Source organism: Molossus molossus, unplaced genomic scaffold (assembly GCF_014108415.1).
Source record: "Molossus molossus isolate mMolMol1 unplaced genomic scaffold, mMolMol1.p scaffold_m16_p_3, whole genome shotgun sequence".
Taxonomy (NCBI): domain Eukaryota; kingdom Metazoa; phylum Chordata; class Mammalia; order Chiroptera; family Molossidae; genus Molossus; species Molossus molossus.
The window spans coordinates 50416521-50431305 of NW_023425366.1; the positions used below are offsets into that span (position 1 = coordinate 50416521).

The 14785-nt window shown below is 40.6% G+C and overlaps 1 pseudogene; it reads right to left on the reverse strand.

Moving 5' to 3' along the window:
* Window positions 1–1930: 1930 nt before the first annotated feature.
* On the reverse strand, window positions 1931–4324 carry LOC118642010 (annotated as a pseudogene).
* Window positions 4325–14785: the final 10461 nt, after the last annotated feature.

Sequence of the window (14785 nt, forward strand, 5' to 3'; positions counted from 1 at the left end):
CCCTTACAGAAATCAGGGAGTCAGGAAGGACAGATGGATGAAATGCCCAGCAGGCTGTCAGTGGATACCCCCTGACTCACTGCGCTCTGCTCTGCAGTCTCCCCTCCTTTCCGACTGAAGAAGGGTGGAGGGCACGCTGGGGGAAGGACAGGCAGCAGCCTTGAGCCACTGACTCCTTCCATCACCTCAGGCACATTTTAAACTGACCTTAGAATCAAGAAAACTTGGTATTTTTGAAATGTAATTCTTGTTGCTTTGTTTCTGTGTGTCAGAGGTATTAATGGTCAGAGTTACATTTCTCTAACTGTGCAGCCATCTAACCAGGGTGCAAAGTTCAGGAAAAAGAACAGTGAATCTCCTTCTCCTTATCTCTTAATGTTTTGTGCTGGGGGAATCAGTTGGAAATCATTAGAAAGAGCAACATAAAGGTAAATTAAGGCAGCTAGGAGAGGCGGTGCCTGGCGCCCTGAGTGGGTGTGGGGTACCAGGCAGCCTCCATGCTTCCTGGCCCTCAGTCAGTGACCATGAGGAACCACCCTGTGCTAACTTTATGTGAAACTTGGGGCTTCTAGAACCTCCCTGGGAAGTACCATGTCTCTTTCCCTAAGCCGATGCCTTCTCAAGTCCTTGCCAAGCATGGGACATCTGGTCTTCTAAGCAGTCTGAGTGAGATGCAAACAGAGTCTTTCATTTTGCTCGGTCTGAGGGAGTGTTTCCCTAATTTTAGTCTCTCAGGTACTATCTTTATGGTTTTAGTTCTATCTATATTCACTCAGTATTTTTATAAGTTCTTACTCTGTTTCCTTAAATATATTTACTTTAAAAGAAAACTTGACATTATCTTAAATGGGAAAACTAGTGGACATTATACATGGAAAGTCCACATCAGAAAAACCCAGAAAACAAGCATGTGCTCCCTGCTTAAAATAACCGATGTCTTCGGAACACCTTTCCCAGCTGACAAGGTGCTGCATGACCTCATCCCCAAACCGCTCTCTACTTCACCCCGGGCCCAGAGGCCTTCTGTAGAGGTCCTAGACTCACCAGTCTCTCTCTTCCTCTGTACGTGGCATGACCAGTTTTTTGTCATCCCAGCGTCAGCTTAAATGCCGTCCCCTGGAGTGGTCCACATGGTGTCCTGCCCACACACCCGTGGCTGTCTTCTATAGCTCTTTCCCCCAGATCTCCATGGCATCAACAGAATACTTTATACATAGTACTTTGCTCAAAAGATATGTCTTTCAAAGTAAATTTTATAATATTGTAAAATAAAATCCTTTTACATGTATGCGGGTCATACATTATCATTGCGCAAATGCTACCACAGAGTGGAAGTTCCCTCACTCCCCCCTGGTGTCTTCTGAGACTTTCTTATATACACACACAGACCTACCCTCTCTGTTCATTTTTAAACTGTACATATAGGATAATACTGTTTTGTAATTTGCTTTTGAGTTTTCTCTCAATAGTACACCATGAACCCCTTCTGGTTCAGTATATACAATACAGATCTGACCCATATTTAATGGCTGGATTTCACTCATGTTCGGTGTCTTGGATATACTGTAATTTATTTTACCAATCCCTTTATTGATGGACAATTAGGTTGATTTCCTTGTTTGACTATTATAGGCAATGCTGAAATGAATAATATATAATGTAAATACCTTTTATGTATAACATGAAAATTATATATAATGTGTGCATTTATTTGCACTTATGCAAATATTTCTGTAAACTTGATTCCACCTTTTTCTATGTGACACATTTCTGACAATCTTACTTGTTAATCGAGAAGTGACTTCAGTTTCAAAATATGGTGAATACATTTAGCTTCAGTATTTCTTCATATATATTCAATATAATATGCATTCGCATGTATATTCAATATAATATATTATTCAATATGACACAGAGCGCGCCCTGTGTGTTAGGACGTGGAGAACTCGAGGACAGAAAGGGTTTCTCGGCCTGCTCGCCTGGACGTGTGGCAGTCCCTTGCGGACTTTCATCTTCACTGTTTTCCAATTTCTTCTGGATTGTTTTCTTTAATGGTAACTGAACAGAACGCCCTCTTGGTGAGAGGAGATCTGGACCAGTGGGAAGAATCCCCGCAGGACTTCCCCACCATTCCTGCCACCAGCCCAAGCGGCCTCTCTGCCATGACATCCTACCTTTTTGGGTGGAGTCACTACAAGGGGGTATTAGACACCAGATGCTCAACTTTTTTCTTCACTCTTGGTAGGAAGCCTTCGATCAAATCTGTAATTGTGGGTTGTATGCTGACTTTGTTGGGGTACAAGCTGCTCCCTTAGGGTTGATACCAGTGCAAATGTACAAAGCTTGAGGACCTGTCAGAGAGGCTGGGAATGTGGCCAGCACTCCAGACCCTGACCCCACCACAAGGCATATGTGCACTCCCGTGTGCTGGGCCGCCACCCCGAGAGCTTCCAGAGCAGGGACCTGTCCTCCACGGCCCAAGCTGGTCACCGGAGGCAGCGTGGGGAAAATGCGCTCCGTATCATATTCAATAATACATCATATCGAATATACATGTGAATACATATTATATATTATAAATTTCTACAGTCAAAATATCTTTATTAAATAGCAGAGGACATAGATAAGTGGATGGGTCAATGCACTTGAAGACTGAAAAGTAATTCATGTGAAAAATTAATTAATTCATTGTTAATGCAGAAAACTTGTTAATTATCCACTTGTTAGAATAGTTTTCAGAATAGCACAGACTCATTTAAGGAAATGAAACAAAGACAGGGATGTTTAAAGAAGAATGATAAAAACAGGCATTATAACCAGAGGGCCGTCCGGGGGATCTAGCACGGAGCACAAAGGAAGATCTCTTATCTGGGGACTCACACAAAGGGAGAGTTCAGAAAAGAAAAATCCAGAAAGAAAAGTTTATCTCCTAATTTCCCTCAGACATACCTGCAAAACATTCCCGTTTTGTGTGCATGGGGGACTGCACCTTGAGAAAACACAAAACACTCCACCCCATCTGGTCACCAGACGTGGCAGGTCAGAAAATGGCTGTGGGTGTCACCTGAAGGGCCAGTGCGGCTGCTTCAGAGGATAAAACTCTTGAGGTCCTGGCCCCTCTTTGACTGGATTTCGGATTCCCTGGACGGAGAAGAGCTCTCAGGATGGAGGGCTGTGAATCATTTGGCTGCACAACTTCCTGTGTGCCCTCCTCCTGGTTCATTGATTGGGCTGAGTGCTTAGCCGTGACATTCCCACGGAGAAAACGGCCTAAGCACTCTCTTCGCTCTCCGGCCCACTCAGTCCTGAGTCACGGTATTCATCTAATTCAGCGATTTTCCACCTTTTCATAGCATAGCACACGTGAGCTAATTACTAAAATTTTGCAGCACACCAAAATATGTATTTTTTGCCAATCTGACCAAAAAAAAAAAAGATATAGTTTTGATTCATTCACACCAGACAGCTATTGCTATGTTGGCTGTTGCAATTTTTTTATTTGCACATCTAAGGGAAAAGGGATCAGTACTCCTGACTAGCCAGGTATTGCATGTTTTAAAAATTCTTTCAGCACACCAGTTGAAAACCGCTGATCTAGTCTATTGATCACAATTCTCTAATGACCTTTTCTGAGATGACACATAACTGTGTGGCAAGGTGTGGAGGCTGCTGATCTTTGTAGGAAACAGAAGTTGCGACAAGATATCAGCCCAGACTGAGATACCATGTTGTGGGGAACCAGTGTCTCATGGGTGCCTACCACCACTTCCCCAGCCTTCCTGCCCTTGCTAGCTGCCCATTTGGGGTTCTGGCTGCTACCACATGTGCACGTGGCCACTGCATCGCACTGGAAACACCGATGACGCAACACCGATGACGCTCGGCACCGGCAGGGGCAAGGCGGGGAGAGGAAGAGAGGCAGCACTGGGGGATTCCGCTCACTCACCGCCTCCCCAGCATCCTCCAAGTCTTCCTGAAATAAACATCCAATCTATATAAATACTTGTTTCTTGCTATGTAAATGTGACTTCAAAATAAATCCTTCAACACCTCTTCCAACCATAAGGCTGCCCTGAAACCCTTTCTGGAACCGAGTTCTGAAGCAGGGGACAAACAGGCACACATTCTTCCCTAAGAGAAGTGTTATGAGTAGGAGCAGTATGTTTGGCATCAGTGTATATACCAATATCTCTTTCCCCCTATTCCCAGCCTCTAAAAGACTGCGCTTCTCAGTCTTGAAGTTGGACAGGGCAGAGCGATGTGGTGTGATGGCCAATGCAACGACACACTTCATCTCTAGGCTGACAGTACTATGCCCAGACATGATTCTCCAGGCTCTTTCCTGCCCCAGTGAGGCCGTTGTGGAGAAAACCCTGTGCTGAGCTGGAAGGCCCAAAAGACTGAAGCAGCCCGAATAACTCAGTTACCACAGAGAACAACTGCCCTAGAGAGCTGTCCGGACCCATAAAGGACTTTGCAGTAGAGAGAAATAAACTTCTGTTCTATTCAGCCTCTAAGGTTTTGGGGGTTGTTTGTTACTGTAGCATAACGAAAATAAGAAGTAAAGTTCAATGGAGTGACTGTTAATTTTCCTCTGAACCTATCCTTCCTCTCTTTTAGCCAAGTGCTATTGCCCAAGCTCGACCTCTCTCTTCCAATCCTCTTCAGTCCAAACTGGATGCCCGCCCAGACCTTTCTCCCACAGCCAAACCTGCCTCACACCCTGTTCCGTGCAGAGTTCATGCTCAACCAGTCACACCTTAGGACGCTGCAGGCCCAAGAATCTTTCTCTGCTGCATTAGCCTAAGCAGGAGATTCTGCTGAAACTTTATCCAATTGCTTCATGCAACAAAAATAGTTAAGCCCCGTGGAGAATTTGTTTTATTCCCCAGAGAAGAGGGAATCGTTGCCTCTCTTCACTGAATAAGTATCTTTACCTGGCTAAATGGTGAAGTGGGTCGAGTCTGTTTTCACTCGGTGAAGATAAGAACTACTCTCCCTGCCACTCCCCTCCCCTGGCACCTATGAGTCAATTTTAAAATGTCGGTGTAAAATTCATGGCTGCTTGTTCTTTTTCTGTGAAGTTAACACCGAAGTGAGGGGGCTCTGCCGGTGACCCAGACTTGCACTGTCAAGCATCTGCCCAGAAATGGCCAAAGAAAATGCCTCCTTGGCCTGGAAGTCAGGCTTACTGTCTTGTGACCGGCTCAGTGTCTGAAACTCCGCACCCCCTGGCCAGCTGCTGGGAAGAATGCGAGGAACTAACCGAACCTTCCTTTTCTCTCATTGCCTCTGAGCTGAGCCCAACAAGATAAGCAGAACAATGGATCCTTAGCTGTGCTTTTGGAAATCTTACAAGGTGACCTTTGAAGTCAGTGAAGTAGATGTCACTTGGACGCTATGTCCACTTGCTATTTTAACTTAATTAGAAGGAAATAACAGGAAAAATCACAACAGGGGTTTAAACAATTAGCAGTTTAATTGATGATTTCTCCTTGGCTTAATATGTTAGAGCTTCAAAGACTGCCTGAACGTGAGAAGTAGCCCTCAGAAAGCACCAGAATGTTATCCCCCACCTTTGCCCTCAGGACACAGGCATCTTTACCAGCTATAGAGAGATCAGAAAGCAGCTAATGGTCAGAAAAGCCTCTGTGGATTCTGTGCAGGCAAAGAGGCCCCGGGGCAGAGACAAAGCTGAGCTCACCATCTGTAGAAAACACTGTTAGTTGCCTCAGTGGCATATCCTGTTAGTTACCTATCAATATCCAGTGTCCTCACCCCCTTTCTTTCCTCATTCTTTTGGGGTAGCAATATGTTTGCTGATAAATCCTACCTAAACATAAGCCAGTCATGACAATACCATTTCCTGATTTCTCAGACTTTCTTGCAGATAAGAATGGCCTCATTATGGACAATGAAATATAAGGGTAAGTTTGCTAGGGGAACTTTTGGGAAAATATTTTGCATTTGTCATGAAATGGTCAAGCATGGCTGGCATTCAATCCTGCATTAAATGTAAAGATAATGCTTAGTGATATAGTAGCCATTTGTGATCCTTAAGCCCCAAGCATTAGGGAAAGTTTCAAGAAAAGATTAAGATGCTGGGGGACACCTCCCCACCACCACCACTACCGAACTTCTTCTGGCTATATGAAGTAACGGGTCAGATTTACCCTTTTACCTGAAATGACAGATATCAAGACACTGGAACATCAGGCAATGAAAAACAGTGACAGATAAGAGGCTTGAAAAAGAAAGGGAGTCCTGTGATTACTCCAGGTTACTGCCTTGACAGAGTCGCAGTCTGTGGAGCAGGGAGGGAGAATCCAGGCAGAGCCCAGCCGGCTCTACGAGTTGAGGTGATAGAGCCAAGTGTCAGAGGAGACCACCATGGCCAGAGTTTGTAGGATAGAGTACTGGAGAAGACAGCCACACACAGAAATCTAGAGATCTGCAGAGGGTCCTCCTTGAGTTTCAGCCAAGTAATGATCAGCACATGCATTTATGAAAATTACCTAAGGCCAAGAAAACAATCAATGGAATGGATTAAGGTATTTTGCCTGACCAAATGGGATTAATTAGAAATTAATAACAGAAAGATCTCTGAAAAATCCCCAAATATGTAGAAACTAAACACTTTCTAAATAGCTGTGATCAAATAAATGAAAAAGAAAATTAGAAAGTAGTATGAGTTGAAAACAACAATAACAACATATTAAATGTTACAGGATGCCACTAAAACAATACTTAGAGGAAAAATCATAGCACTAGACATCTATATTAAAGAAGATGAGAAATCTTCAAGTCAGTAGTAGTCTCAAATCAGTAGTATAAGCTTGCATCTTAAAAAAATAGAAAAAAAGAGCCAATAAAACCCAAAGAAACAGAAGAAAGAAAATATTAAACATCTAAGCAGAAATCAATGGAATAGAAAACAGGAAAAAGAAATAGAGAAAAATCAATGAAACCAAAAGCCTGTTCTTTGGGAAGAACAATATAATTGATAAATCTTATTAGAAAAAAAAATAGAAAAGAAAAAAAGAAGACACAAGTTACCAATATCAGGAATGATAGAAGTAATATCATTATTATTGTCATTAATATCACTGTTATACTGATTCTAGGATAATAATGGAATATTATTAATACTTTTATACAATAAATTTGATAGCTTAGATGAGATAAAAAAAATTATTTGAAGGATACAAATTGCCAAAGCTCACTCAAAAAAGAAATTGCTAACCTGAATTGCTCTTTGTCTATTCAAGAAATTGAATTTGGAGTTAAACATGTCCCAATATATAAAACTTTGGTCCGGATAGCTTCGCTCATAAATTCTACCCAATATTTAAGAAAGAAAGAAGGAATACAAATCTCACAGAAATTCTTCCCAAAAAGTTGAAGATGAGAAAAATACTTCCTAACTCATTCTATAAGGCCATAATTATCCTGAGACTAAAACCAGACAGACATTACAAGAAAAGAAAACTATAGCCCATTATCCTTCACAAATATAGATGCTAAATTCTAAACAGATAATAGAAATGAGATTGGTTTAATATTTGAAAAAAATCTATCAATATACTTCACTATATAAATAAACTAAAAACAAAACAACTCTATATAATCATCTCAATAAATGCAGAAAAAACCCTTAGCAAGTTCACCAACTATTCTTCATATAAACTCTCAGCAAACTAGGAATAGAAGGACTTCTCCTTAACTTGATGCAAGTCATTTACGAAAACGTACAACTAACATCATAACGATGAAAGACTGAACGCTTTCCTCTTAAGATCAGAAACAAGACAAGGATGACCACCCTTAACACTTCTATTCAACATTGCCGTTAAGGTTCTAGCCAGTGTAATCAGGCGAAAATAAATAAATAAAAATAAAAAGCATCCAGATTGGAAAGAAAGAAATTAAAATGTCTATTCACTGACAATATGATCTATAGAAAGTCCAGTGAAATCTACAAAAAAAAGCTACTAGGATTAATGAGTGAGTTTGGCAAGGTTGCAGAAGACATGGACAACATATAAAAATCATTTGTATTTCTATGTACTAGCAATGTACAACCGATATTTAAAAAATTAAAAACAATTCCAATTACAATAGCATAAAGTATATGAAATACTTAAGGATAAATCTAACAAAAATGTTCAACATCTGTATATTGCAATCATTATTGAAAGAAAAATTAAAAGACTCAAATAAATGGACAGAAACTGTGTCCATGGGTCTGAAGACTCAATACAATATAGTTGCAACACCATTTGTCCCCAATTTATAGATTTGATGAATGTCATTAAAAATCCCAGGAGGCTTTTTTATAGAAATTAACAAACTGATTCTAATATTCATATTGTAATGCTACCCTATCCTAAAATAGCCAACCATCTTTGAAAAAAAAAGTTGGACTTATATTACCCAATTTCAAAACTCAAAGCTACAATAATCAAGACAGGGCGACACAAAGCTAGACAAACAGATAAATGGAACAAAATGGAAAGACCAGAAATAAACCCATACATAGATTGACAACTTACTTTTCACAAAATTGCAAAAGGAATTTAGTAGAGGTAGTCTTTTCAACAAATTAGTTTGAACAATGAAATATACATATACAAAAAGAAAAAAGTGGTTTATACGTCACAAAATTTAACTCAAAAGGGATCATAGACCTAAATGTAAAATCTAAAACAATTTAAAAAAAATTTTTACCTGAGAATATATTTTTATTGATTTGAGAGTGACAGAGAGAGAGAGAAACATCAATGTGAGAGAGAAACATGGATAGGTTGCCTCCCATATATGCCCTAGCTGGTATCAAACCTAAAACCTTTTGGTGTACGAGATAATGCTCTAAATAACCGGGCCGCCCAACCAGGGTTAATACAATTTTTTAAAAAGCTTCTAGAAGAAAATGCAGGAAACCTTTGTGACTTTAGATTACACCAAGATTTCTTAGACACAACACTAAAAGCATAATCCATCAAATAAATAATCGACAAGTTGAATTTTATCAAAATAAAAAAACCCTGCTTTTTGAAAGACACAGTCAAGAGAATGAATAGACAAGCCACCTACTGGAAGAAAATATTTGCTAATAATGTATCTGATCGAAGGCATTTCCAGGATACATAAAGAATTGTCTAAACTTGGTAATAGGAAAACAAACAACCCAATAAAGAAATGGGCAAAATTTTGGACAGACACTTCACCAAGAAAATGCATGTAAATAAGCACATAAAAAAAAATCATTAGGACAAATTAAAACAATGTGATACCACTATACAGCTATTAGAATGCCTAAAGTAAATAAGGGGGAAATGGCCATACCAAGTGTCAACAGGAACGCAGGACACTGAACCTCTCCTACACTGCTGGTGGGAACGGAAAATAGTGGAACTACGTTGAAAACAGTTTGGCAGTTTCCTTAAAACAAACCAACAAAACATTTACTTACCATATGCTCCAGCCATTCTATTCCTAGGATATTAACCCCAGAGAAAAGGAAATATATGTCCGTACAGATATTTTTACACAAATGTTCATAGCAACTTTAGTTGTAATAGCAAAAAACTGGAAACAACCCGAATGCCCTTCAATATGTGAATGTATACCCTGTCACATACCCATATAGTGGAATACTACTTAGTAATAAAAAGGAATAAACTACTGATACATGCCACAACATAGAGGAATCTCAAAATAATTATACTGAATGAAAGATATGAGACAAAAGAAACATGTACTGTTGATTCTATTTATATAAAATTCTAGAAAATGCAAACTACAGTGACAGGAAGCAGATCCGTGGTTGCTTGAGGAACATGGAGACAGGAGGACCGATAAAAGAGAAGAGAAAACCTTTGAGGGTGATGGACATGTTCACTATCTTGAGTGTTGTGGTGGTATGCTCATGGGTATGCACAAATGTTCAGAATTCATCAATCTGTACATTTTAATTATGTGACGTTTACTCGGTGTCAATTATACCCCTATAAATCTGTAAAAAATGAAAAATGCTCTCTCTCACATTGCTGAGCCATTTAACCAATAGGCTAGCTTTGTATCGCCAAATACTTGATTATGAAAAAAAATCTAATAATTGCTCCATGGGAAGTAATTTTTCCCATATTTGCAGCTGGAAACAAAATTTACTGCTACCTCTATCCAATACCTTGGCTTACATACTAAAATTACAGAAAATTTAAGCGTAAATGGACCTTGGGGATTAGCTGTTCAAAGTCTCTCCACTTACTCATCACTTTTTTTTTCTTCTCCTTTTTAACAGATGAGGGAACAGAGCCCAGGAAAGTGGAGGGACTCGCCCAGTCTAGTAGGAGATGCAGATGAGAACCAGTGTCGTGACTCCCAGAGCAAGGCTCTTTCCAGTACAGCACACTGCAGCCTGACATTTCAATTTTCCATTTTATTTCCTTAAAACAGCAAAGAGAAAAAATGAAGAGTGGAATGTTATGCTTACAAGTAGAATTACCTAGGGGAATCATTGCATGTTTTATAAATGAGGCAACAGAGCCGTGTGGTACAGGAGAAAGGTGATATTTTCTGCTGGAGTCACAAAGCAAACATTAAACACTGGTCCCGAGGCGAGCACAGGAGAATGCTGCCACCCGCCCTGAGTAATTCTCAAACGCAGACGCCCTCGCGGGAGCGAGCCTCCGGCCCCCGCCCCCGCGCGTGCACGTGCCTGGAACAGCACCGACGCTTCAATCCTGACGTTTCCCAGGGTATTTATAATTTCAAATTGAAGGGTAAAAATGCAGTCACTTTGTGCTAGTTGACATTTTTTTAAATGGCTTGTCTTTTTTTGTGTGCCTTAAAACTAAATTTATTTTAGGTTAGGGTTAGTCATAAAGAGCTGGAAGTCTGTTTTATTCCATGAAGGCTCTCATCTTTGAGCGAAGGCCAAACAATGAGAATTCTACCTGAGGCAGAATAAGAAAATGAATGTTTCACCCAGTTATGGGTGACTGGAAACCTTAGGGGCTCCACATGCTACCAATAGCCTGTGTGTCAAACCAAAGTTGGGAGTGTGGCTTTCATCTGTGTGGTTGCTTAACTATTTTTCTAGAGCACGGCACCAACACGTATTCCTTGTAGAACTTCCCAGATGGAGGAAGCTAATTTCTATTATTCTTCCTTTCCAGGCCTCACGGGGGGAGGGTTGGAAGTCAAAGCACCTTGGGAAAACGTTACTGATGTGATTACATTTTGAAAAATATGAATGAACGATGAGGAAAGGTGAAAGGACTTGAAATCACTCAACCTCAATGGCAAGTTAAGAGGATACTGACTCTCCACCTGGTGTTATTTTCTAGCCTGTCTGTCCAGATTCTGCTGGAATTGTCCATGATATTAATGATATCATATAGCAGACAGTGGCATTTGCCTACCCAGTTGCCATTCCAGTTTCTTCCTCATCAACAGGATCACAGTTTTATTTCGGAGTGGCAGTGTGCCCAGCAAAATTACTTGTCCTCATTCCCCTGCAGCAAAGGGCGGCCACCGACACTCATCTGATCCATGAGATATAAGCTCCGGGTTTCTGGGAAAGCTTGCCCCGTCCTCCTGTCCTCCCTCCTCCACACCTCCTTTCTCTGTCACATGGACAGGAAGCCTGGAGGTGCAACAGTCACCTGGAGACACAGGTAACAAGTATGAGGAAGACATGCCAAGGAGCCAACTGCCTTCCTGAAACTGTTTGTTTCTCAACCATCTCGATCCCAACATGTGCAGAAGGGAACTCAGGATCTTCCCATTTCTACCTTGAGGATTTCCTGTTTTGGTAAATGGCATCAAAAACTTGGAAATTGTCCCTGACCCACTCCCCTCATTCCCAAGTCCCCACAATTCTACCAACCAAGCATTTCCTTACAGACCCCTTGCAGTCACCTTTCTTACTGTGGTAAAATGCACATGACAACATTGACCATTTTAATGTATAAATTTGGTGACATTTAGAACATATGCCAATATCACCACTATCTTGTCCTAAAATATTTTCATCACCCCAAAAGAAACCCTTGTACCCATTAAGCAGTGCTTGCTATTATTCCCAACCCCTGCCTCCTGGTCACCACTATTTGCTGCCTGTCTCTGTGAATTTGTCTATTCTGGGCATTTCACATAAATGAAATCATACAATATGTGGCTTTTTGAGTCTGGCTTCTTTCACTTAACATAATGTTTTCAAGGTTCATCCACGTTGAGAACTATTTGAATTATTCCTACCGTTTGGCTATTGTGAAGAGTGTTGCTATGAACTTTTGTGTACAAGTTTTTGCTTGAACACATTTTTAAGTTTTGGGAGCATACTTATGAGTGTGTGGAATTGTTGGGTCATATGGTAATCTACACTTAACTTATGGAGGAACTGCCAACATTTTTCAACAGCAGCTGTACAATTTTATATTCCAGCCAACAGTTGGAGTGGTCTGATTTCTCCACATCCTCATCACTCTTGGTAGTTTGTTTTGTTTTCATGATTGCCATCCTGATGAGTGTGAAGGGGTATCTCCCTGTGGTTCTGTCTTATATTTCCCTGGTGACTAATGACACTGAACATGTTTTCAAGAGCTTGTTGTTCATTTTTTATACTTTCTTTGGAGAAATGTCTATTCACATTTTTTGTCCACTGTTTAATTGACTTGTTTGGTTTCTTGTTGCTGAGCTGGAAGAGTTCTTGATATATTCTGGATATTGGACTCATATTGGATATATGATTTGCGAATATTTTCTCCCTTCTGTGGGTTGCTTTTTTGCTCTCTTGGTAGTGTCCTTTGATGCACAAAATTTTTTATTTTCACAAAATCCGATTTGTCTGTTTTTTCTTTTGTTGCATATACTTTTGGCATCTTGTTCACATTTAATTCATTTGCAGAAGAGAATAATTAAGGACTTAAACCTGATTATCACTTCCTTGCTTAACACCTTCAATAATTTCCTATTGCTCTTAGAATAAAATCTAAAATCCTCTCCATGGGACTACAAGGGTTTGCATAATTTGGTCCCTGTTGTTTGTTTTTTTTTAGTCTCATTTTCCCACACTTCCCTCTCTTTCTTTGCTCTTGTTTTCTCAAGTATGGCAGGTTATCTTTAATCCCAGGACCTTCTTACAAGTGCCTGTTCCTGCCTGGAGGGTCGTCCTCCACCATTCTGTGTTTTCTAATTCCAATCCATCCTTTAGGTAAAGTCTCACCTCCTGAGGAGCCTTCCTTAACCCCCGGGCCTGAACTCGTCCCCGTTTGTGAGAGGTGGAGTTTTGCAAGCTGGATGTTAAACAGCCATTGTTAGAAATTAAATTATATAAACACAGTTAAACACATTATATTAAAAACAAATATAATAAACATTTGGAACTCAATACATCTTATACATCTTAATTATTGTATTACATTGTGCGGTTATCCATGCTCTGGAGCCCGTGTGTAAGCACAACGTACTGGTCTGCTGCTGTGCCTCTCACTGCATCTCTTGCTTTGCTGACGGAGATGAAACAGTCATGGTGGAAATATTGAGCAAAGGTTACAAATCAGGGTGTTATTTATTTTTTTTGTTCTTTATTGGTTTTAGAGAAAGAGGAAGGGAGAGGGAGAGAGACAGAAACATTGACGAGAGAGAACATCGATTGGCCGCCTCCTGCATGCTCCTCACTGGGGTTTTGGCCCACAACCTGGGCATGTGCCCTGACTGGGAATTGAATCAGCGACCTCTTGGTGCATGGGTCGACACTCAACCGCTGAGCCACACCGGCTGGGTGCTAATCAGGGTTTTTGTTTGTTTGTTTCTGTTTTGGAGAGCAGGCATCACCACTTACCAGCACACCACCATCACACCTCCCACTGCGTGCTGACACGACACCCTGAACTTTCCTGTCTGGTCTTTCCCATGCTTGCAGTCTTTTATTATTTGAAACAGCATGTTGAATGTTTGTATTTCTCTCAAATGTGAACTCTATGAGGGAGGCATTAAGGTACTTGTTGCTCTCTTTTGATCTTTGTATTCCCAGCACCTCGCACAGTTCTTAGCACATGATAAATTACTACTAATGTTGCAAGATTGTCAACAAGGCCCAAGAAACCACCACCAACATTTTAAATATAAATGGGCTGATGGCAGGGGTTCTAGGAGAGTATGGAATTTTCCATTTCACTGACTGGGCTACCTTGAGGATATCAATATTGATGATCATTTAATTACGTTCTCAAGTTTATCAGGCTTAAACATTTATTTGACCCATTTTTTAATTAAAAGATAGGTAGGGATGGCCAAAGGCGATTTTCACCATGACTGTGTGGGCAAGCCCTGGGTGTTGGCTTCCTAAGTGGTTTGCAGCACATTACTCCAGCCTCTGCCTCCATCTTCCCAGTGTTCTTCCCTTGTATTTTCTACCAGCCTTCTTTTCCTTTTAATCCTCACTTGAGGATATGTTCATTGATTTTAGAGAGAAAGGAAGGAGAGGGAGAGAAAGAGAGAGAGAGAGAGAGAAACATTAATTGGTTGACTCCATATGCACCCCAACCAGGGATCGAACATGCAACCTAGGTAGGTGTCCTGACTGGGAATTGAACCCGCACCCTTTTGGTGTATGGGATAATGCTCTCACCTGTCTTCTTTTAAGGATGTGAGTCATATTTGATTAAGGCCCCACCCTACTCCTCATCTTAACTCATATCTGCAATGACCCTATTTCCAAATAAGGTCACATTCTGAAGTACTGGGGTTTAGGACCTCAACATATCTTTTTTGCAGA